The following is a 27,111-nucleotide window of genomic DNA, read 5'->3' as shown; positions in this document are numbered from 1 at the left end:
ATGTCCCAAAAATTTGCAGACAGATGATGGCAAGGAGTATTATAATAGTGATTTCAAATCGCTTATAAAAAAACGTAGAATAAATCATTACTCAACATACAGCGTATTGAAAGCTACGATAGTTGAGCGCTGGAATCGCACGCTGAAGACTGAAATGTGGAAACGATTTACGTTGAATGGAAATTATAAGTGGCGAGGCATACTGCAGCGACTAGTTGAAGACTACAACGCAAGAAAACATCGTACTATAGGAATGCGACCAGTTGATGTGACGCCAAATCATGCTAATATGCTCCTGACTACAGTATACAATAATATAAAGATTGTTGGTCGTGCCAAGTTCAAAGTAGGTGATTTTGTACGAATCAGTAAATACCAGAATGTATTCGCAAAGGGATACACACCAAATTGGACAACTGAAATTATAAAAGTGCAGAAAACAAATCCTGTTACATATTTACTTAGAGACTCTAGTGGTACTGATATATACGGAGGATTCTACGAATATGAACTTGTAAAAACTGCTAATCCTAATGTATATCTAGTGGAGAAGGTATTACGTAAGAAGGGTGATAAGGTCTTTGTGAAGTGGTTAGGATTCGATAATAAACATAATTCATGGATAAATAAAGATAATATTTTGTAAAAACAATATTTATTAATAAAATTATTCAATTTAAATATAATTAATTGATTCTATAATGACCCCATGGTAGAGTCGATTCAGTTCCGTGCACGATATAACGCTTATCATCGTATGGGCTGAGAGCTACTTTCCGTTGCGTAATCGAATAAACATTATGCAATTTTGAGCGAATTAAATTTTGATTGCGGACTTGTACAGTAAAATTTGTTAAACAGTCCTTATAGTCCTCGAAGGTTATGTTTCTAGCAACAACGTAAGTCTTAATACCTTTAGCTTTTTTGATAATTTTATTTTGTACTTTAAATGTGTACATTTTTGATCTCAGTCCAATAAACTCTGTCATTATCTGCCCATTATTCTCATCTTTCATCAGCCCAGGGACTTTTTTATTTACTAGAGGTAAATTGTACTGATTGTTGGGAGAATAATCGCTTGCATCGAATCTAGCAAGATTCTCCCTCATAATAGTGTAAATATCATCACACTCAATGCTGTATATTAGACTACCCGTATCGGTATATAACGCTTTACATTTGCTACCGAACGTAGAAAGCATATAATCATAATGAAAATCATACAAACATGTTTTCGAAATATCAAGAATGCTCATACCTACGTATATAGGCTTATCGAATTTAGCTGCTAATTTTGTTAATTCAATCGTGACCAAATTCTCACTGAATATAGTGCGACTGTGAAAATTAGGCTTAGCAATCATTGCTTCAGCACCATATCTTCCCTCCCACCTACTCACGAGTCTCACATCAACTCTATTTCTAAAATTCTCCATAGTCTTACCGAACACCGCATTGTTCATTAATTTGAAAAGATTTTTCTCAAACTCATTTTTAGATGCTGCATGCAAACTAGTGTTCAGATCGATATATTTACGTAACCAGGTGGACTGCTGAAATCCTAAAACGCGATGAATGTGTTTTAAGACAACACCATTACGCATACATTGCTGTAAAGCACGATAGTGTATAACATAGCGCTCCTTATTTTCTAAAGTTGCAAGTAGCTTCTTCTGACGTGTACCCGGTGGTGCATCACGTACGGGACAAAACGGAAGGTCGGAATGTTTATCTTGAAGCATGCTTGGATACTCTAAGTCAACCTCTAAAATATAACCCTCGGGTGAATCTATCGGTATATTAGAGATTTCCAAATTATTAACATTTTCAATCCACCGAAATCCGTGAGTAGGTAGCGGTTGAGACATTGCCCACCCATACAAATTATTTACATCGTAGTACATTAAATACTTAGAAGGTTCCTCGGGATTGTAGTTTTGCATGTACCGATTGTTAGCCTTTTCATAGCGGTGCGAGCATTGGCTTAAACCACCACGTATGCCCCGTTCTACGAAAAGCAGCATTTCTACGTCAGTAAAAAGTTCTAATCTTATTCCTGTATGTTTGAGCATTGCATCCCAAGTGAAGCCTGGGAGTGTATAATAATGAGCAGGATCCAAATTATAAGTTTGCATGCAGCTATCACGAAAATTTTCGAAAACGTCAACCAACAATAGTACATCAGTTGTCAAATAGAGATCGATATACTCCCCAAGTGTTCGTATTTGAAATTTGGTTCATACCTTCTTAGCGTGATTATACGCACCCTCACTAATATCACTATCGGATAATCTATTATAGAATATCTCGCGTGGAGGTAAAGCAGTTTCTTCCAGACGGTTCAGACTATCTATGTAATCGTAAGGAAAAATACCTTTCCTTGTCAGAAGGTTAAATTGTTCTATGTTTAAATATGAGAATTCTGACTCTAAATTTTTTAACTGTGATCTCGTTAAATATGAACTCAATTTGTCTAAACTAGATGCCATAAATTTGAAAGAATTGATAAACCTTAGTTGTATATTATATTTACGGATGAATTTAGTGAATGAAATATACTTCTCCTTATGTACAGGTAACAAGTGTACTGAACCTTCATACAAGTTAGCGATTGTACCGAAAATAAAATGTGCATCATAACCTGATAAATTATGAAAAATTACAGGTATTACATGTGAATCGTTAAAGTTTAAATTACAATTATTATGAGCAGGTCCCTTATATTTACCAGTTAAATGATCATGATCGCGAACACGTATTTGATCTGGAAGAAACGGCTTTTTACATATATGACAGTTGGGCTCAGTATAATGCCTTGAATTTTCACTAATACTTAGCGTTCTCATAGGCACTACAGTCTTTAGTTTTTCGCTCGCTATGCTAGCAATTTTATCGAGTTCTCGCACAAACCATTCTATACACTCGAGTCCACGATATGATTTGTAAGTTGAGAGCGATGAATCACGAACGCTTTTAAAATAATAACCTATACTAAAAGGTATGTGTTTTTGATAAATACCAATATCGTCATCCGTTTGCTCAACTTTTTTAAGCAAGCATTCAATGTCAGCGTATATGACAAATGACACCCTCTCACTGTTCTTCATGTTATTGAAGGAAACCCAACGGTCCTTGTCAGGTAGCACAATTCTGATGTTTTTATTGAGTTGCGCACAATCACGTTCATGCGATTTTAGTTTCTCATCATTGTGGAAATAGTGTAAGCAACTATAGGAGGGAAAAAGTAATATTAGAATATAGAAGCAGTAATTATATATATATATATATATACAGTAAAACATACCGATCACAAATAAGATGAGAGCGTTTTCCTCTAGTAAGCTGTCCATTTAGCAGTCTGGAAAGGTTCCTGATGCATATAAAATGTGCTGCTGTTCCTTGATTCTCGAGAAGAAGAAGAAGATTAGCGTGTCTGGTCCTCTTGCATTTTGTTAATTGTAGAGGTGCTATGATTGTATTCTCATTCGTCTCAGTCTCTTCCACCATAGTAAAAATATTAATAGAGACATCATTATCTTCCTCAAATTTCGGAATCTGTTTTAATGTAGTCGGAAACGTTATACTTCTAACGTCGAAAACAGTTGTAAAATGAGGATATGAAGATTTTCGTTGTGGATGAGTATTCGATTTTGCTGGATAGAGTGCAGCCGTTACAGCCCATGCAAAACATGTATTATCATCACTGTGTATGTTTATCACAGCCTGTTTATTCTTAATAGATTCTGGAAGCTCGATGGCACAACCTATATGCAGCGGGTTATAATAATTTATATTTAAAATTAAATTCAGAATTTTTTCCAACGCCCATCCACTATCACGCTCTTGAAACTCACTCAATTCTTTTAGAATTTTGTCTATTATATTTGTATTGTACCATTCACTAAAACTATCAGTTTTGTATAAAACTGCATTGCGGGTTGAGATATGTTTAATATCACTTATCTCTTTACAAATAAATTGTCCGTTAAAGATGCAATTTATTTTAACTGCGTTCACGTTATTAAACACTTTTTCTGTGTAGGTCTGTACTAAGTCTTTTGCACCTGTTAGAAAATCACGTGGTTCTATATAATTATAATTTACAACCATTCCGCTACATATTCGAGATTTAAATGAAGACTTGAGATCTATCCAAATAAGCTTTCTCACTCCAATTGATTTCTTATTTTTTGCCACATGCAGAAGTAGACGCTGGATAGTTGTTATTTCAGTCAGATTTTTGTGTACTGTATCGGGAGCTGCAGATCTATTAGCATCTCTTAAACTTCGAATATAATCACGACACTTGCGTACCCACTCATGATAATTATGCTGATTTCCTAAATCAGGATTCTTGAGAGCATGATTCAAACAATAACTCTTATCCTTAGCTGCTCTAAGTAGAAGACACTGTATTTGTGCAATTTCTGCAAAATTTTTCTGCAGCGTGCCTATAGGTGCGTTGCGATTAGAGATTCTGAGTTTATGAATATATTCACGACACTCGCGTACCCACTCGCGATATTCTTCTTGCGTTTTCAAAACTCTATTTCGTAGAGACATCTTTTGTTCTTTTCTTCGAGAGGACTAATCAGGAACTGAGGAAAAGTGGGTGGGAAACTGAGCTCTCTTTAGATAAAGGATCTCTGAAACACTTCAGGGGGTAAGAGAACATTGAGGACAGGTAACGACATGTTAGAAAATAGATGCAAGCGTTTTTCAGTTATACATATATTCCAGATTTTTGCTCATACATATATTTCATATAATAGACATTTTTTAAGGCACATACACCTTCATGATTCAAACATGCTGGAAGATGTGAATTATGCAAGCTATCTTCTAAATCAAAATCCCCCCACATAAAATTATCTACATTAGTTATTTCTAAATTACAAATATCTCTTAACCAATTTGTATTTTCAATTCCTTTCACAAAAATCTCATCCTCATCATCATAAATATACTTCCTTATAATATCTTTATATTTATAGTAGGGTGAGTACCCGCGTGGAAAAAAATACTATGGGACAATAGTATAGCAAATACGTGTTATGTATATGGCAAAAATATGGATACTAAATGGGAATAAGTATTGCTACGTCCCGATTCCCATACTTCAAGTCAATCCTTTTGCCATATAAAGGATAACTTTATACATCAAAAAGTATAACAATAGATGCAGAGATAGTAGATTTAATATAGGTTAATACATTTTTGCCAATTATTTTGACCCCCTCTTTGAAATAGTTTATTTAAATTGATGTTAAAAAGTAGGATTAGCTTAGTTAAATTTTTTCTTTCTCTCATAGTTTCTTTTATATATATATATATATATATATATATATATAGTTTATTAATTAATTGTTATTATATTACATAATTTGCAACATAAATTATTTAATTGAATTAAAAAAATGCCATTCATTTTCAAAATTATTAACTTTTTTAATATAATTTAATTCGAATTAATAGTATTATTTTTCAATTAACATTTATATTTATTTCTGTTTGTATTTCTGTTCTTATTGTATTTTTCTTTTTGGATTACGCAGAGTTACGCATAATAAATTAACAACGCGTATATACTCTGCTGGGTCTAAGGTTGGCACTGCGTGTTTATTTGTAAACCCTACAAAAATAAAAAATCACACAGTTAAATTTAATCAAATCTATATCATTTTAAATATATAATAATATACAAAATTACATTCAACAGCTTCTAAAATATTCGGTGGAATGGCTTTATATTTTCCTCTTCCTCTGGCTGACATATTTTTTAAATTTTCCTCTCCTACGATCAGTTTTAATAATTTTCGAACCATTTCTTTCGGTTTATTTCTCCACCTCTTTAAAAAATATAATTCGCCTTTATCCAAATAAACTTTCGAGTGCGGCTTTACTTCTGCCTAGAAAGTATTGAATTATATTATAATCAGAAAGGTATTATAAGACAAGGACGTGAGGAGAGAAGAAGTGTATATATATTTGTAAGAATTGAAACAAGAACGTTGGATAAATATATGAATATTATAAGCTCACTACAAAAAACTGCAACTTGATCCAAATATGAAGATGAAATTAAAAGTAAGAGAGAGAAACATGACCCCTTCTTACTAAATATTTATTTAAATCCTCTTCTGTTATAAATGGGTTAATCAGAGACCTAACCTCATCCATCATCTAAAAAATTAAATTATAATTTACAAAAAAAGTCCACACACACATGAACTATAAACAATAATATAAGCATTATTATACTTATTTTTGTTAACGAGGCGGATTTTTGAATTATCTCTAAATCGATTTTATCCAATAAGCTTTTAAACTTGTTTAAAAGAGCAGGTGATATTTCTGAAATAGAGAGTTTTTAAGTACTATAGCAAGAATAAAACAAGGATATGGTAAAAACATAGAATTTTATCATATAATACATTTTGGTAAAAAAAATATTCCATACGTAATAATAAATAAATAAAAAAGTATTAGAATGTGCTAACTACTCCATTATTCTAAGTTAATTGCATATTCTAAAATTAACCAATTTTTTAAACCATTCAAAAATTATTTTTAGTAAAAAATATCAGTAATATATGTTAAAAACTTTGAAATGAAAATAGAAATTGCCTTACTCTGTAACTCAGTTTGCTCAGACTCTACATTATTGCCTTTTGGTTCTGCAGCATTATCCATATTGATATCCGACAGATGATCCATAGAATTATTATTATCATTACTTTCCAACGAAGATATCATATGTTCAAGATCATTTTTATCTTTTTGTTCTATCCTACTAACATTGCCTAATTCCATTAAATTTTCAATATTATAGTCATTTTCACTATTAGTGTCGTATAGATAGCTTCTAGAACCTATGTATATAAAAATCAAAAAATATTGTTGAATATTAAAATAAGAATTAACGGTAAGAATTTTACCGGTATACATAAAAACATTACTTTGCGATTCTTGGATCGATGGGTTATCGTTACTTTGTTTTTCAATATTTTCAATTACGTTTTCTTTATTCTCTGTAAAAAGATAGATACGATATATTCACACTTATATGTAGATAATTTAAAATTATGAAAATTAGAAATTAGTAAATGCAAAAAAAGGATTAATTTAGACAGAAGAAAGTACTTAATTATTTACATTTTTCATACATTTCGAAATAAGTAATAAAGTTTAAGAAATTTACCTTGTAAGTCGTTAAAAATTGAATTAAGCTGGAAGGTATCAGCATTTATTTGGTGTGTTTTTCTATTTTCCAAACTTTTCCTAAATTTCTTAAAAGTGATGCGTTTCGCAATCTTTTTCTCATTTTTCTTTCTTCTTTTTTCCAATATTTCTCCATCGTTTGTTACAATTTTATTACTTAACCATTCTTTATCTTCTATAATTTTAAATAAAAAAACATTTCATTTAACTTTGAGGTTATTATCTGAAGCTTCTTGATCCGCGTATAGCAAACTTATTTAATTGAAATATTGTTCATTAAACCTTTTTGAAATCTATATTAAAAGCTTAATATTTTTGGAAATAACTACTTGCCAGAAAATAACAGAATTTTTCCCTTATACCGTTGTGCACCATATCTGACGTATACAATATCCTTTATTTGGGCTTTTGCAGGTAATAAATCTGAATTTAAAACAGTAATTTCGCGAGATGTTGTCCATTGCACTAGTGCAAACATAATTTTATTAAATAATAAAATTAATAAACTAAATATAAGAAAATATATCAAGATATACACAAAAGGCACGTTACCAATATTCTATCGATTGTGCAATGTTTAATTTCTATTTATAGGTGCCTTTCCATGCAATGCTCTGAAGCTGCTTGCCTATATGGCATAAAATGCGTAAACGCAGCTCACGGCAAATCATGTCCAATATAAAAACGAACACAAATCTGAAAACATAAACTTAAATTCGCATTTTTCAGCTTTTTGTGTGTTCTATTGTACGTTAGGCTTGCCTGATTTGCCATTATGTCGGCAATATTATACGTAACAGAGATAGGGAGAGAAAAAATATAGGAATATTGAGAGCGCCTTAAGGGACATGGAGTAATTCAATGAAATACTTTGAAGTTAGCACCCCATATAAACAAATAAAACTAGTGGCAGTTCTGATCTTTGCTAGAAAGGAAGAAATAACCTATTTTCTACAGTAATTTTATCATGTCGAAACGCCCGCTATATTTTGGGGATTATTGTACCTATAGTCAGAACAAAATTAAAAAATCTATCACACCTGGAAATAATACACATATTTCCGATGAATTAAGAAATAGCGTATCACAGTAAGTCCAAAAAATACGTTAACGTGTCTGTTAATAATTCTTTTAACCTTTAAAGTATTTTCTTATGATGGGTATTTTCTCTTAATTAGTAATATTGAAAGAAAGATCATTTAATAGACTTGTTGAATTTTAAACTCTTTAAATAGTTTTAGAGGGGAATACCTATAATCTAAGAGTTATATTTTTTTCAGAACATATTTCGACAATGATAGTATTAGTAATACTTCTAATGAAGAAAATGATATTGATGAATTAAGAGAAAACGATGACAGTGAAATTGATGTCGATATAGATAATGGAAATGAAGAAATAAATAATGAAAACAATAATGCAAATGATTTAAATTCTGGTAAATTTAATAGTTATTATGCAATACTATCACTTATATTTTAATTTGACATTATAGGTTTTATCATTTAAATGTAATTTTATATTAATTGATAATATTCTTCAGATGACGAAAAAGAAACATTTTATGAGGATCAGGACTGGTGGAATAGTGATGAAGAACAAAACAATCATGATTATATTAATGAAAAGGAAGATGATTTTTTATACGAAGGTGCATCTATCACAATACAAGAAAGTGCACTTGCCATTATGTCTTTAGCAGTAAGACATAATATGACAAGAGAGCTCTTAAGTGATATTTTAAATCTAATTAATTTGCATTGCCCAACCATAAATCGATGTATTAGGAGTGTATATAAATTAAAAAAGCATATCAAATGCAATAAGTCGCTTAAAAAACATAGCTATTGCTCTAATTGTTATGAGTGTTTAAGTGAATCTCATAAATGTTTCAAATATTCTGAAAATGGTGATTCACTTAGTTTTATAGAAATTCCAATTGTTGATCAAGTTAAAACTATATTTACACGACCAGGTTTCATTAAAGATATCCAGTTCAGATTTAATAGAAACAAGAATAACACAAACACTTTACACGATATTTATGATGGCAACATTTATAAAGAATTAAACGATAATAATATATTAAATAATGAGCTAACTATTTCTTTAATGTGGTACACTGACGGCATTTCACCATTCAATGCGTCTAAATATTGTTTATGGCCGTTTTATTTCATCATAAATGAATTAGAATATAAAAAACGATATAAACCTGAAAATTTAATCATTTACGGCATATGGTATGGCGAGAAGAAACCAGTTCCTAATTTATTTTTAAAACCGCTTTATAATATTTTAAAAGAATTATATGCGGGATTTTCTATGAAATTAGAAAATGAAAATATATTTGTCAGAGCTGTTGTAATTTGTGGGGTTTGCGATTTGCCGGCAAAAGCTTTATTTTTAAATATGCGTCAGTATAATGGAAGGTTCGGGTGCCAGAAATGTATCCAAAAAGGAGAACGTGTGTCCAGAACTCAGGTGTATCCGTATGAAAACATATCACTTAGAAATGAAGCACGAACTATTATACATGCTGAACAAGCCATAAGTACAAATTCAATAGTTTGTGGAGTTAAAGGCCCAACTTTATTATCATCTGTTGTATACAAATTTATACGAACAACGGTAATTGACTCGATGCATTGCGTCTTTGAAGGAGTTGTGAAGAATTTAATAGTTTATTGGTTTGACAGAGGACATTCAAACGAGTGCTTTTCATTAGTAAAAAGTTTAGATATAGTGGATAAAAGACTTCTATCTATAAAACCACCATCTTTTACAAATAGGTACCCACGGTCAATTGCTGCACATGTATCCTATTGGAAGGCTTCGGAGTTTAAAACATGGTGTTTTTACTATTCAATTCCAATTTTGGATGATATATTAGAATCAAAATATTTAAATCACTATAAATTGTTAGTGAAAAGTATTTATTTATTAATGAAAAATAATGTTGATATAGAAGATATCGATATGGCTACTGTAAATTTAAAACAATTTGTCTCTCAATTTGAAAATCTATATGGAAAAAGATATATGACATGTAACGTGCATTCTTTACTGCATCTTCCTGATTGTACGAAGGACTTTGGACCTTTATGGGTGACATCATGTTTTCCCTTTGAAGATATTAACGGGAAACTGAAAAGATTTATTCACGGAAGTAAGAAGCCAGAGCAACAAATTTATTCATCAATAATGCAATACGTAAATTTAACTACATTTAATTGCAATATTAAAATACAAAATGAAAATATATTAAACTTTTGCACTAATTTGCAATCTAAATACAACAATAACTACACGCCAATAACTAAAAATACTTTTATAATTGGTAAAATATACATTTACAATTTTTCCTTGGAAGATCAAGAAGTGTTAGAACATATATACAATGAAGGATACAGATATCACAAATTTTATAGGCTTTTAACAAAAAATTATATATATTATGCAACCGAATATAACCGATTAATGAAATCAGACTCTACAGTTTGTAAATTTATCGTGCAAGATCAAATGCATTTTGGAAAAATAAAATACTTTTTAAAAGTGAATACTTGTCACTGTACTTATAATTGCATTTGCAATGTAATCTTTTATGCAATAATACAAAAATACAAGATAAAAACCAATGAAAATAACTTAAATAAAATAGAATATATTCACGATAATTTAAAAGAAAAAAATAGGTATGTTGCAATTTATATTGAAGATTTGAAATGCGTCTGTTATAATATACATATAAAAGATAAAAAAAAATTTTATGTAATTGAAAAAATTAATGATTATGAGAACGAATAAAATATATTTAATTTAATTAAGTACTGTATGTTACCGATTATGTTATATTAATAAATATTAAGTAACGAACTAAATATTATTGTTGAATTGAAATTATAACAATTGATATATATATAATAAACATGTGTAAAACAGGCATAATGAGGAGATTAATTTTGGTAGTCTTTTTATTTAACATCAATTTGAATAAACTATTTCAAAGAGGGGGTCAAAATAATTGGCAAAAATGTATTAACCAATATTAAATCTACTATCTCTGCATCTATTGTTATATTTTTTGATATATAAAGTTATCCTTTATATGGCAAAAGGATTGGCTTGAAGTATGGGAATCGGGACGTAGCAATACTTATTCCCATTTAGTATCCATATTTTTGCCATATACATAACACGTATTTGCTATACTATTGTCCCATAGTATTTTTTTCCACGCGGGTAGCCATCCGCCCAATTTAAACCGTGATAATTTAGAAAGAACCAGCTAAAAAGAAACATTATATTAAACAAAAATAATATATATTTTTTCTTTTTCATATACTTACTCTGTCCGCTTTCGCTCCTCTTCACTTAGCCACGAATATGAATAGGGCGGTGAAAATAAAATATGGAACACTTTTTGTTCTTGTATAACAGCAAATTCTTTGATTATAAATGACTTATCCGTCAAACGGAATCCTTGAAAATCAACGAACGATGGTGCTATTATGCCTACGTTTTTTATACTAAAATAATTCTATTTAAATATGAATGTTTCATAAAAATTTCTCCCTCTCTTCAAGCTAATTGTTCTTCATCCCTCCTACTATCCTCACCATAGGTCAAAACTATCTCCCACTATACGTAGCATAGGTCATAAATATTTTCTTGAGGACCAATGACGTTTCCGTTCTTCCAAGAGTGGCAGGTCAGTCATTTCCCCACCGTAGGACAAAAGTTTTGTCAACCCTTAAAGCATCTTAGAATTACCGCCCACTACATGTAGCATAGGGCAGAAAATATTCTCTCTTAGAGCCAATGACGTTTCCGTTTTTCTAAGAGTAGTATAGGCATCTTCCTACCGTAGATTAAAAAAATTGTTGACACCTCCCTAACAGTGCTTAAAAGCTCGAAGAAATCGTAGGACAGGCATCAGTATTGCTTTAACGTGTACTCCGTTGAAAACAGTTCAGTATAACTTTATTCTTCACTTTTACAAGTATACGACTTAAAATGGATAATCTTCTATATATCACCCATATTATTGATATTGATGGGTTTATGGTGAATAAGAAATTTATTTATAAGGAAATTGCAATTAAAAATGTAATTTCTTGGAAGACATATTATGCAGCATTTCGCATCCGTGATTCATTTAGAAGTCTGAGTATTTCAGACAGAAAAAGTGTCAGTTATGTTTTCAAAAATGTGCATGGAATTAGATATGGCAACACGGGATATGAGAAGTTTACCCAGGAGGATGTACACAAATTTGTTAATAATAGTGTATATGAATGTGAATATGCAATCGTTGCGTATAAAGGCGGGCACATAGAACGGGATTTATTAAATTATCTGGATATCCCAAATGCTAACTTAGAAAATTTCGGCTGTCCGAAATTCGACAATTTAATACGTCACATTCAACCTGATCAGACTCCATGTAAATTACATGAAAAATTGTATACCGATCGTGAAAAGAAGCCGATACATTGTGTGTATCAAGAAGTTAACGTTTTCGCACGATGGGTACAGCAACAAATAGATGTAAGTATCATGAGTTAAGCTTGCAATTTGTAAAATATTAACTGAATTTCTCTGTTTCAGATGATTGAATAAAATATATATAAGTTTCTCTATCATTTATATATAAATTTTATGAATATATGTTTAATTATAAGTTTAATAGTAAAAAAAAATCATTTTATATATTTGTATAAATTTATGTATATATATAAATAAATTCCATCTGGCAGGCACATGCAACTCTTCTATCAATTGTTTCTTCTCCTCACTTCCCATGACTATTCCACTACGTATTATGTTTACACTAGCTCATCAATCACTGGCGGTAATATAAGTTTCTTTAGAGGATAATTCCAATCATTTTCTCTTTTCTTCTCATTGGCAGTCGTGATTTCCTCTTTTTGATGCTCATTAGAGATATAATTTGCAACAATTTTCAATCTACCATACATATCTTTCCGTAATGCCTCAACTTTTCGATCCAATTTATTTTCAATATAATCGACTTTATCATTCAATTGATTAATTCTTTCACTAATATCATTAATTTTTTCATCAATTTCATCAATTTCATCAGTTTTTTTCAGCAGAGTTGTAACTTTTTCCTCAAGGCGGTTACCTTTTAGGTAATAGTGAGTTAGCTTTTCACTGTATTCAAACAATTCCCTCATTAAGCTATCACGTAGAGTCATCGAATTACGTAACAGAGCAGCCATATTCACAGCACTTGTCTCATCAGTAACATCACATTCTAAGTTTGAAATTATTTTCTTCTTGGCATTAAATGCATTCCTTTTTTGATCAAACTTTAATGTATCATTGTCAATTTTGTGTGAATAATTTCTCACTTTACCGGTATTGAAACCAGATCCGAATTTATTTATCGACATAGTGAAGTAGCACGTTGAACTAAGAAAATCTTGAAACTGCAATCTCTTTTATAAGATAGCTAGGTTTAGTAACAGCTAGGACTTAATAAGTTGCCCTATCAAAATATTAATAATCCTGAAATTGATACCATTAGCGCGAAAGAAGATTAAGGAAGGCAGTCACCTAGCGGTGACTACTGGAACTAGCAATTAACTCAACCTAGTTTATCTGTGTAGCAGAGTCGGAAATAGTTAGGCTACGTAAGGTAACTAACCATCAACTTCGAAGGGTGAAAAAACCTTCCCTCAACTAGGTCCCCGTCAAGGTTGCCAAGTCCGCCATCTTGAATAGTACTACGCTCTATAGTAAGTGAATTTTGATATAAGGAATGCAGACTGCACCATAACTGCACAAAGTATACTGCCAGCGGAAATACGTCAGTCGCGATCTTAAATGCAGAACGTAATATATCAAAAATTATATATATTATATTCACAGCCTGCCACCGTGAACGGCGTGACCGAAGACAAATGTTAGTATACTGAAAAATTAAGGATAGTACAGAAATAAGGAGTAAATGACAGTTTTGATCTGACAGACAGCTGAGATACTGACTGATGGTGTAAATGAATAAATAAACTGATGAAATTTGTAAAATATACATAAAAATAATTTTTAAAAATGAATAAAGGACTCAACATTTTAGATAAGTATAACAATAAATTTTATAATATCAAATGTAAGATATATATATTTTGTGGTACTTTGTGGGATTTTATTTCAGATTAAATTATAATAATATATTTACAATGTCACTGTGCTGAGGATGGAGCTATGCTGATTTTCGAAATTAAAATAAAGGAATAGACTAACATAATGTGGTTGTTGTGTCATTGCTGAGATCCAAACTATGCTAATTGAGACGGATATTAAAATAAACAAGTCAAAAAATTGGGTAAATACAATATTAAATAAAGAAGTTGACAAATTAAATATATAATATAAAATGTAAGATATTTTATAGTAATTTGTGGGACTTTGTTTCAGATTAAATCATAGTAATGTATGTTTACTGCGTCACTGCTGTGGATGAAGTTATGTGGATTTTCAAAATTAAAATAAAAGGATCTACTGGTAATAAAGAGGAAAAATAAAATAGTATCAGCAATTATTTAATAAGAATAATGGTAATTAATTTTATTTGTATTATACCGAATGTAATGTTTCTACATGAAACTATAATGATTTTAAAATATTTCAGTTTAAAGAAGAACAATGTAAAGAAATGATACACACTTCAATCGCTGTTATTTAAAGATAAAAAGCATATTACATACATAATCAATTGCAGTTTGAAATTTGGTGATTGTAAGTTTGAAAACGCTTTCACGTAAATGAAGTAAAAAAAATCATTTTACAGATTTTTTCAGGTAAAAAATATATCTTAACAAAACCATCATTTCTGCAATTGAAAAGGAAACATCAAATGCATATTGGAAAGCTGTTAATGCAAGTACGTCATTATCCATAAAGATTGAAAACAGTTAAGCCCATTAGATGTAAGCAACATATTTCAATGTTGTATAAAATTATTGTAATGTTGTAATTCCTTGGTTCTTTTAGGCAGAATGTTTATTTCCATCCAAGTATATCCGAAAGATGGTGTTCAAGGAGATTTGGGAATCTAAAAAAGTGACAGCGATGAGGATTAAACTGTGTTAATTGAGATGTATATTAAAGTAAATCAGTCAGCTGAATGGATGAATATAAAAATGAATGAAGAAGTCAACAAATTATATAAGTATAATAATCAGTTTTATAATACAGGATGTAGTAAACTTAATGGTTTTTTTCTCAGATTATATAAAGATATGTTTATATATCATTTATTGGAGTATAACGCTAATAGTTTATGACTATTATGATAAAAACATGTAGATCTTTACAATTGATGTCTGATAACTGACATACTGATGGTAAAGTGTGAGATATAATAAGCATGATTTTTTAAATTAAATATAAAATAAAACATTAATTTAATACAAATGTTCTTTATTACAGACGCTACGCATGAAAAATGCACCACAACCACGGTTGGGTAGAAGATTCCGTTTCACTCTCTCTTACGATCCGTGTGACTTCTTGCAATACAATTTTTTATCGATTCATTTACTATTTGTCTCAATTATTAATTATTAAGTTAATTATATATATTTACCTATAAATTATGCGGCTTATTGTGACCCATCAGATGAAGCCGTATCGAAATTGAAGGTCCAAACTCCTATAAAAATATTCATTATACAATATAATTTTTAATACATGACATTAAAATGGTACTTTCCTTAAATTATTACCTTCTGGAGTAAGAGACCTTTTTTTGGTGGAAGGTTTTGTTTCCTCCAAACCTAGCTTCTTGCGTTGATCGTACACGGCTCTGTCGTACTGAAATAAAAATGTTTCTTAATATTAAATATATTTTAGTACATGAAAATGATATCAAAATTAATATATTTTACCCGTGTGTTTCTCCAGCTATTATTCCAGCAATAATCATCTTCTTTTGATGATTTTGGTTCTTCTTTTTTGTCCTTCTGGTTTTTTTTAGTCGAGGTAGATTTTTGGTGCTTATCTGCAATCCAATCCTTCTTTCCGTCATAGGACGACTAAAAGAATTCACATTGTCATTAATGCATAATGAAGGTAGAGTGTTTTATGTAAATTAAGCTGAAATCGACAATGCTTTCTCTTATGTTGTATTGCTTGCTGCAGTGAAATATTTTTTGTTGATTTGTTATAATAATGCAAATATATAATAAACAATCATAATTCTAAATTTAGCAAGCAATCCAGCAAGAAAAGAAGCATCGTTTGATTCCGACTTAATATGATTCAGGACGTAAATAATTCATTTCTTTAAATAATAGAAAAAAATTTAAATATATTAAATGAAAACGCAACAGGAGAATTTTGAGTCATTAAGAAACAATTTCACACATACGCACGCATCAGTATTAATAACGTATACACTACATGCACATAGGCTTATTATTTGTTTGGTAATTCTAAAAAAAATATCATAAACTGTCAATATTTGTGTAATCCAAATCAAAAAATAATTTAGGATTAATCTGGTGCAACAATAAAAATTTTCAACGACGTTACCAAACAACTAAAATAACACGTAATTGTAACAATGTTTTAGACAAAAGGATTATAACTTACAGATTTTTGATCTTTTAAATTTTTATCCATCGTTGTTGTAAAAATTATCCAGTCTTCAATGATGTTTCAATGAGAGAACACAGTAAACTAAACCACAGTTGTGCTTTAAGCAATAAAAAAAAGGTTCTTCATCCGCGATATTGAGTGGTAACAAGAGAAGTATACATTATGCTTCATCTTTCAAGTATCGTATTCTTTATGTAAACTCTATATTTTTATCTGCTTTCACATAACTTAAGATACAGACACTCCTAAAATTGTTACAATATTATTTAGCCCCGTACATTCTTATCTCGCAATGTAACTTATTAATGTCAAAGGATTGCAAAACCTCCCACTGTTTTTTTCTGTTTGGTTTTGTTTAAGTGGGAAAGCGTCTGTTTAACCACGTTTAATTCCGAAAAACAAAAGTTAACCCATCCATACAATAATGAAAAAAATCATGGTGGATCAATATTTAATGATTCAACAAATGGCACTAATTGTAAAGGATAACTAGATCTCCTTCTATATGTTATTGTAATTTTTTTTTAGGTGAGAAAGCGAGCTCGCAAAGTAAAATAAAATTCTGCTACGAATTTCATTCAGCAAAATAACACCACATTTTTAAACCGAACGTGATGTTTCTTTATTTACCTCTTAACAAATTAATAACAAAACGATACTGCTTTCTGTTGCTCTTAATTTATAAGAGCCTGTGCAAAAGTAAAATGAATTTATATATGTATTCTTCATATAATTCATTTTTCCATAATACTAACAATTTTTTACACACGTTTATATGATATAATAATATTGTAATCGTTTGTTCCTCCAGATTTCTATTTCTCCAACTAAATTCGATTTTATGCAACCCTTATAAGCGAAGCTTCAGCTTCTTTGTTCCATTTAATGAACTTTATTATTATCGAGTTTGTTTGTGCAGTTGAATAGAATAAGTTTTACAATTTTCTCTGCTCAATTATACATACATATATAAAGTTTTTTAAATGTAGCAGCATGACATACGCAATTTATATTTATACTGGAGTGCCTTCTAAATAAGAAAGATTATCTTTTGGATGAATTATAATTTGTTACTTGGTTCATTTGAAATTTTAATACATAGTAGTAACGAGTATTATTGTTATTTTACTTTAAACTCTTCTTTTTTATATAGATAACGTATATTTTAAGAGAATGGCGTGTAAGCTTGGGACTGTGGGACTAGTGGGACGTGTTATGGCAAACGCTTATTGGTGAGCTTCTCTTCTACATGGTGCGAAAAAGGGGATATGCCTATATATAAATCCATCTTCGGAATACACCCTCATTTTTCTTATCGACGTTTGTTACTTTCGAAATAAAAAAATTTTCTAACAATGGTGAGTGCGCGTAAGAAGCGTGTTGCAAATTCGGATCGTTATGACAGGGGTTTATTCGGCTGGGAGGGTCGTCGTCTATTTATGAAGATTGATGATGGTCAGTGCTACTTTTATAATTTATGTGTAATTGTTCAAGTTTTATTGGTGAAAATTATTTAATAACGTTGTGTTATGTTTTATAGACATTTGTTTGAATATGGAGGCGGTGAACAATAGAAGGATGTTGCGGCAGTGGGACCGCATGAATGCTGATCTGGAAGAACGAACCATGGAGGAAGGATTATACTTTGAATGGGATTTTGATTATTTCGGGATCCGATGGCTACAAAACACCGGCGTTGTCCCTTATAGAGGATGGGGATACACAAACTACCAAGTTGAAGAATCTCGATATGGAGACTTCTATTTTATAGCTGAGGAAGAAAGTTTTCTACATCATGACTTATATTAAATGAAAAAATTATATTTTTAATACTTTTCTATTAATTGATTATGCATTGTCCTCTTTATATTGTAGCTTGTTTTAATATTTTTATGGTTTTGAATAAACAACGTTTTTATTTCAAATATTTTCCATTTTTATTTCACATTTGACTACTTCTTTACTAACTCAATTTATTAGTATAAGTAAGTAAAGTTTTGATTTCGAGGTTTCGCGATAATGTTGACCTTTGTTTTAAATAATTGTAATAATGTTACTGCGTAGACATTGCAATAGATTTTTAATGTACCAAATATACATATATATATGCTTAAAGCAATACTGAGTGATTCATTATATACGACTATATGATAGAATAAAATCCGTTCATAAATATTTATTATATATTCTTCATGTAAATGAGTAAATAACGTTAACCTATACAGCACATATGTACTTTTCACTTCATGATTAGTTTGACAATAATTTTTACTAACCATATATGGATAATTCTGTTTCCAGCATATTAACCTTTTCCTACCCAATGTCCTTTGAGCAGCACGCAGGATTGTAAAATGGACAAAACATTTAAAAAGCATATTATCGGAAACAAACCAAATTTGATGAAGTTACTATTATTGTTAGTTAATGAAGGGAAACATAATTTTTCAAAACTTCAAAAAAAATATATACATTCACATTTACATATTACGTTTAATATAAAAGCATTAAATTTTTGTAAGACTGTCAGAAACAAATCGGTTAGGAAAGAGTTAATTACATTATAAATCGTATTTATTTGTTGTACTTCAACCATTATTCGTTTATACTGAGTGCAGTGTAATACAGTTTAGTATTTCTTAACCTTAGATATGAAGATTAAATTTGTATAAACGGATAATAACTAAAATACATAGTGCTTGGTGTTTTCAACGAAATCGTATTATCTGGAAAATTACATATGATCCTAGCGGTAAACAATTTTCCAATTATTGCAATAAAAGATTGTTAAAATTATAAATTTCTTCGAATACATCTAAGCGTGTTCCGTTTCACTAGGAAATTATTCCCATTTTATTTTATTCCATTAATATCATGTCGTTAAATGAAATATTATTATTTTGTCTTTACACCTATAGGTAAACTACAACAAAACAGATTGTTCTATAAGCTTTGTACGAAAATTCCTCATGCAAGTACAAATTTATTTTTATAAAGCATATATACATGTTTTATAAATCCTCAAAGATAAAAATAAAACCAGAAACACGAATTTCCTTCTCTTTTCATACACGAAAGTTCATATTAAAAAATAACAACAAAAAGTGTCAATTCTTTCATATTGAAAACCGAAATTAATGAATTACAGATTTATTATTCAACGTCGCAGTATTCTATAATGAGAAACTTCATTTTCGTGACTGAGTCATATACAACTGCACTGTGATTGGTCCTACGATATAAATATGCCCCCTTCTACTAAAGAAATCGCTAATGTGTTAGTATAGGAGATTCATAAGAGGTTTTATATGCTCCAATCTAGTTTAGTTCATTCGGTGCTTCTTGGTGACTCGTTTCATACGACGACGTTTCAGTTTGTGCAAAAATATGGTCAATAAAAAACTGTAAATTAATAGCCACGTTTTTGAATAATCTTAAAGGATTTAATAACAAATATCAAGTATGTAACAGTTTCTGTACGATTATTAATTTTTAGAAACACTTTTCTTTACAGCCGTAGTGCTTAAACATATTTCTTTTAAAAGTCAGATATTTAATCTTGACATGTTTTCGAATGTATATAAGTCAGTTTTCACGTTCTGCATTGTATTTAAACTATTGTTTCAAACATAATAGGCATTTCTTTTGTAACACGTTGAGCGGCCGCCTGATGATTTTTGAAGGAAATTCCTAATATCACAAAACGCGCTAGTTTACCATAAATGCCGGTCTACAATTGAGATGCACACTAATAATTTAAATTTTCTCGCTATATTCATATTAAATTAGGGTCATTGCATGTTTTTTATCTTTGTATGCAATATCTACTATTAGAATCAAATGCTTATAGATTACATTCGTGTATTATTTATATTACTTTCATATCATACTTTTTACTATCACCCTTTAATGGTTAATACGGTTTACATGGAATGTTCTGCGTTATTGTCCGATAGCTAAACATGTGGCGTTCTACTTGTTTATTAAGAAATTCAATTTTCGTGCTTTTTAAAATAATGTATTATAAATGATATAGTATAGGAAGCTGTTTTCAATGTCTACAAACTAATGTTGTGAATAATTAAAGTATAACGATTCTCTTCAGTAAACAAATTATAATTTTTTCACTCAGATAATGATGCGGTTAATATTAATTTGAAAAATCTTTTTCTTTCGAAGATATGAAGGTTGCCAAACTCTCTCTTTAAATTACACTGCCATCCTCTTTTTCCATTGCACTTCTTAGTAATATAATAATTGAACGTTTAGAAACGTTGTTTAAATATTTTTATTTTATCCGGTTTTGACAGAGATATTTAAATTTAGAAGTTCACATAGGAGAACGACAAAGGATGCGTAGTACTCGAAACGTAGGCGCGTACTAGTTTAACCAAAACCCTCAATGCATAATGGAAAAATATATTTTACATAATTTAATTCACTCCATAAATGAAAGGAAAATGTTGACAAAATTTGAAGAAGATTTGCAATAAAATCTAATAACAAATGTAGGTGGAACTACCAATTTGAAGAAGGTATGGTGACCTCGATAATTTAATGTAATGATTATTGTTACAATGTATTCTGAGCGTATCTGTATCTCTTAAAATGGTTTGTAAAAGTTATTTGTCCCGAAATTCTTAGCGAAACATTTCTACACAAACACTGCAATGCATTCAGAAAAATGTCAAGACTTCCCATAGAGCACCGTCAATTGGATGACTAAAAGATGTCCATAAAACAACTTTTAGTCAAGTGTGCTGTATGGGTTTTTAATAACTCATCAATTTCATTTATAATTATTGAAATATTGCATTTCTTATCATATCATCAATATTTGTGTTATTGAAGGCATTTGGAAATGCAGTCTGATAGTAATCCAACTTCAGAAGATGCGAGCCCAGGCGAACGTTCACAAAGATATCGGAAGGAGTGGGAAAATGTACCACAGTTCAGAGGTTGGCTTCAATCGACTGAATCTTCTGAATACACTGCACGATGCGGCTTATGCGTAGTTACTATGACTTCGCATCTGAATACAATTAAACGTCATTCCGTATCCAGAAAACATTTGGATACAGTTAGAAGAAAACATTTCAGAAGGAGCGAAGATGTAGATTGTAATCTTGTAGAAATTCAAAAGAAAAAATTAGCAAGAATAGAATTAATTTTGACTAGCCCATGTAGGAATTTTTCATCGGGCCATGCATGGCCCATGACCGGCGAATGTTCGATTATATTGGCCCAGTAGTACTGCCATGCTTGTACCGATCATGGCAATTGATCGGATGATAACCTCGTGCCAATATTATAGACCAGTGCTTACTCAACATCGGCCAATGCTTGCCCATGTGTCAGCCAACATTGGTCTAGTTTCGGCCATTAAATTTGAACCAGGCGAGGGGTAATAGGAGACAGGAGGGTGGGAGAGAGGGGGGGGGGGGTATCTAGGGAAAAATAAATCGTTAACAAGAAAAGTAATGATTATTTTTGAATTCAATTATAATAACAGAAGCGCTAGTGTCTCATGGCTAGTAATTTTAAAAAGTTGGGGTACACACATTGCTATCTTTTGCATGAAGAAATTAAAATTTGTTAATGAAAACAACAGATCGCACTTATCAGAAGATTAGAAAAAAAAAATTTTTTATAAATTAGTTGATTTCCATAGTTGTTGGTACTTTTTTAAAATTATTTTGATCATTTAATTGAAAAGATAACGATTAAAAAAATGATCTAGTAGCAAACAGAATTACATAAAAAACATTAAATATATTTAAAAAATACTACTTTCAATGGGTTCCTAGCATCATATATTGCAGTAAATTCGGTAATCTAATCTTACTAACCATATACCACAATAAAATAAGACAACTTTCTTGATTGTTGACTTATAACATTGGCGCAGGTTTAACAGACTATGCTTGTCGAACTTTCATGCCTGCAGTTATTTGAATCAGTATTAGCATGTATAATCCAATAATTACTGTTTTATTGAGTAATAACTGCCAATCTATGGTCGAAGATCGGCACGAAATTGGCAATCAATGCTTAATTAAGCAACGGTTGTGAATTAATGACCGAGGATCGGTACGAGATTGGCAGTCATTGTTAGCTGAGCATTAGTTGCCAATCGATAGCCAAGCATCGGCATAAGAACTGTTCTCAATTTTTCCCGATAAACAGTTAACAATCGTTGGCCAAGTATTGGCTCAATCCTAACAAACAATTGTCAGACGCAAGCATTGGCCCGATTATTGTACCGATGAACGGACCAATCGTCACGATTGGCAACTCCTACATGGGAGTTTTTTTGCAGAGAATAATATTGCTTTTCGCATATCAGATAATTTAATACCTTTGTTAAAAAATTGTTTCAAAGATCGTGGAGACTTAGAGGCTTGCCAAAAGTTACGTTTAGGAAGAACCAAACTTATCGCGATGACAGGGGTTATTGCATCTTCATTTAATAATAAACTATATAAAATCTTACAAAATAATAAATTCAGTATCTTAACGGACGAAAGTACTGATGCCTGTACAGTCAAAGTAGCCTGCATTATTGTAAGATTTTATGATGCGGAATTGAAACGAGTTCGTTGCGCCTTGTGGGACTTAATACAAATTTATGTAGATGTAGGAAGCAATGAAAGCGCAGCAACTTTATACGATAATATTGTTAAATCATTTACTGACTGTAACATTTCTCTACAAAATGTTATTGGATTTGGTTCGGATGGCTGTAACGCTATGATGGGTCAATTTAATTCAGTAGCATCTAGGTTTCGGCTTAGCTGCCCTGGTATTACAATTCTTAAGTGCATATGCCATACCGCTCACTTGTGTGCTAGCCATGCTTGTAAATCTTTACCACGTCAATGTGAAGATCTAGGGCGATATATTTATAATTATTTTAAACATAGCAATAAGCGACAGCATCAATTTAAGGAGTGTCAGATTTTCTTGGATGCTAATTTACATAAAATGTTGTATTCATCGCAAACTCGATGGCTTTCAATGCAGGGAGTGGTGGATAGAGTGCTAGAGCAGTGGGAGCCATTAAAATTATATTTTACAAATCAGTGGTTAAGAGATAAAGTTTCAGCAGCAGAAGAAATATACAATTACTTGCATCATCCATTTATAAAATGTTATTATTTCTTCTTGCAGTGGGTGCTACCCAAATTTAATAATTTTAACTTATTATTCCAGTCCGATAGAGTTATAATTCCTTTACTTTATGATAGGGCAGCAACTTTATATAAAGATATTTTATTGTGTTACATGGATAGGAACTATGTGACTAGTGGAGACCTGCATAATGTAGATCCTGCGAATGAAAAATATTTCAAGCAGATGAATACAATTTATTTAGGTGTGAAAGTAGATGCAGAGTTTAAGAAACCTGAGATACAAGCACAAACGTCTGAAGTAAATATGTTTCGCAAAACTGCAATAAATTTTTTCAGAGACTCTTGTATTGAATTGAGGAAGCGCTTTGATTTTAGCGATATTCGTTTAAAACATTTGGAATGTTTCATTCCCCGTAACGCTATGAATCCTACATTTCATGAAACCACACCATCTTTGGCACCAATTTTTACAATGTTTCCTCGAGTATTAGATGTAGAATCTTCCACTGCTCAAGACGTTGATAATGAATGGCGTCTCCTGGAGGTAGCACAATTACCGTTGGAAATCACAAATGAAAGTATAATAGAAAATTTTTGGGTGAAGTTATTAAATTATCAATGCGATTTAGACTTCAGACAATATCAAAATTTATCAAAATATGCTTTAGATTTATTGTGCTTGCCTCACTCTAATGCTGAGTGCGAGCGTTTGTTCAGCAAAGTAACTTTAACAAAAACGAAAATGAGAAATAGGCTACTAACAACGAATTTAAAAAATAAATTAATTGCGTGGGAAGGTATCAGTAATAATGGAGGTTGTAAAGTATTTGAACCTTCCCAAGACATGATTGACCATTGCAATCAAAGTATGTACAATAGCAGCAATGCAAGCTCTAATAATGAGTCTGAAAATGAATTGGAGGGGGAGGAAAATCATGATGAAGATGAAGATGATTTTCTTTAAATTTAAAATTTATAAATTTTTTCGTTTTACTTCTCATCGCAGAAAAGAATTCGAATATTAGTTAAAATGTTTTTTCATTCTAATATTTTATAACTTCTAAAAATAAAAAAAATATATATGTATCTCGACACATTTATTCTATATTTTTATTCTTGTAAGTTTTTCATACAATTTTTTATATACTTATGAATCATGAGCAAATCTCTTAATGTAACATTTTTTAATTAAATTATAAATGCTTTGTTTACTTCTTACAAAATCCTATTTGGATCTGTACTGTTGTAACGCACCTAATTTATATTGAAACTTAAAAATGATTAGAAGATTAAAGATTGTTCATAAGATTTTTAATATTACACGTATTTCTGAAATGTTGATTTTATTATTAAAATTTTATCTTATAATGTTTGTATTGAAAGTTTATAAAGAAATTGTTGATTGAAATTTTTAATATTAATAAAGTATACTTTTATGCACTTCAAATTGAATCCTGTTTAATTTGTCAAATTTATGGTATAATTCAATTACGTGAGTACTTTACTGCTTGACTCCCAACATTAGAAGAAAAAGGTCCGTGAAATGTGTTATCGCACGATTTGAGGAGTGAAGAGTCCATTGACTCCTTGCGTTTATTATGTGTTAATGATAACTTTGACAAGGTTTCATTGAAATAAATAATTTCTATTTTGGAATGAGTAAGTGGACTAACAGGTATATATGAGCACACATATTTCCGATTTCGTTATGTTTATTGTAATTGGTTTATTACAGAAACCAATAATTCATTGCCACTTTACGTTGTTCGTATGGGTAGGGTAGTCGTTTGTCGAAAGTGAAAGGGCGGCTATCCACATTTTTCTTTAGAATGAATAATTTTTCCTTGGTACATTTTTTTAAGGATACGACGGGTGTCAAGAGTACATTCTAATATCAAACGGGTCGAATGTTTGCCTTCCTCTGTTGAAATTAATTTATAAAAATTTCACGTTTACAAATGTTTTTGTATGAAAGAAGTTTGACTGTGGTTAATTATTATCCTATATTATCGCATGAATTTTGAATATTGTGGGGAAGGAGTCCTACTCCGGGCATGAAATCCTATACTTTTATCAATTCTGTGTGTAACAATTTTCAACCTTAAGCATGCTTATAGCTGATTATAAAGAGTAAACACTTTATTTTGCTTAGTATTTTGATACCTGAGTCTATGGATTAGATGACGATAATTTAAAAAAGAAAACTGTTATAAATGAAGACCATCAGTGTCATTCCTTCATCAATATAACTAGCAATAATTAACGTTCGAAATTAGTGTAAGTGAGATTTTTACAACGCAAAGAATTAAGAAGTGTATAAATATTAATTATATTTACTTCTGCATTGAAATATAAGAATGCAAGCACATAGACGTGGTTGGAAAAAAAAGATAATAATAGGAGGACTGAAGCGAATGGCTATCCAAGACGCAAAGGAGGAGCCTCCAATAAAGGTTTGGCGGGTGATGCAGCAGAAACAGCCCCTGCAATTCCTGTTGCGGCATAAGCAGCCGTATAATAAAAAATTGCGGCGGCCAAAGACAATGTTGACATGAAGACAGTAAGGATTGATAAATTAAAATATTTGCACATTGTATCCATAGTCTAAATTTCAAGTCATATAAAAGCCTAAAAATACGACAACAGACCTGTTTAAGCTCTATTTTATTGTGAAAGCCTGTTTGACGTATTGAAAATAGTATGTTATTCATCCCGTAGACCTACAAAGATCTGAACTTCTTAATTACGTTTCCATAGCTCTTATGTTTGAAACCTACTATAAACCTTTAAATTCCGAAGGAACTATAGGTTATAAGACTTTCTTCAATTTTTCAGTCCTACTTTACGTCTTAAAACGTCTTCTGTTATCCTGCAGACCTACAAATTTCTGTACATCTTTTTGACGCCCTCATAGCCTTTGTTTATACTACGGTCCTTGAAGTCTAAACAAGGCCTTTTAAGAAACCGAGATAATACGAGCTGTAGGTCACCGGAGTAGGCAAAGGCATATGCTGCCCTTCATGAGGTCTCAAGTTGGATTCCCACCGTCACATAAAATAAAAATATTTACAGATCGCTTTTTCTTATGAAAATAAATTAATATTATTTGATATAGTAGCTCAGT

At 30.8% G+C, this 27,111-nt stretch overlaps 1 long non-coding RNA gene across 1 annotated transcript; it reads left to right on the top strand.

Annotated features, from left to right (window-relative positions):
* Window positions 1-14,458: 14,458 nt before the first annotated feature.
* On the top strand, window positions 14,459-16,036 carry LOC136781562 (uncharacterized). Its single transcript, XR_010823949.1, has 5 exons — window positions 14,459-14,578; window positions 14,671-14,810; window positions 14,885-15,136; window positions 15,247-15,599; window positions 15,685-16,036. It is a non-coding gene; the product is annotated as an uncharacterized lncRNA (long non-coding RNA).
* Window positions 16,037-27,111: the final 11,075 nt, after the last annotated feature.

The sequence above is a fragment of the Prorops nasuta genome, unplaced genomic scaffold, assembly GCF_024137725.1.
Source record: "Prorops nasuta isolate Cenicafe-Biocafe unplaced genomic scaffold, Cenicafe_Pnas_1.2 PNAS00023, whole genome shotgun sequence".
In the NCBI taxonomy this organism is placed as follows: domain Eukaryota; kingdom Metazoa; phylum Arthropoda; class Insecta; order Hymenoptera; family Bethylidae; genus Prorops; species Prorops nasuta.
Note: the sequence above shows the minus strand (reverse complement) of the source record. Positions and strands in the feature narration are given on the sequence as shown.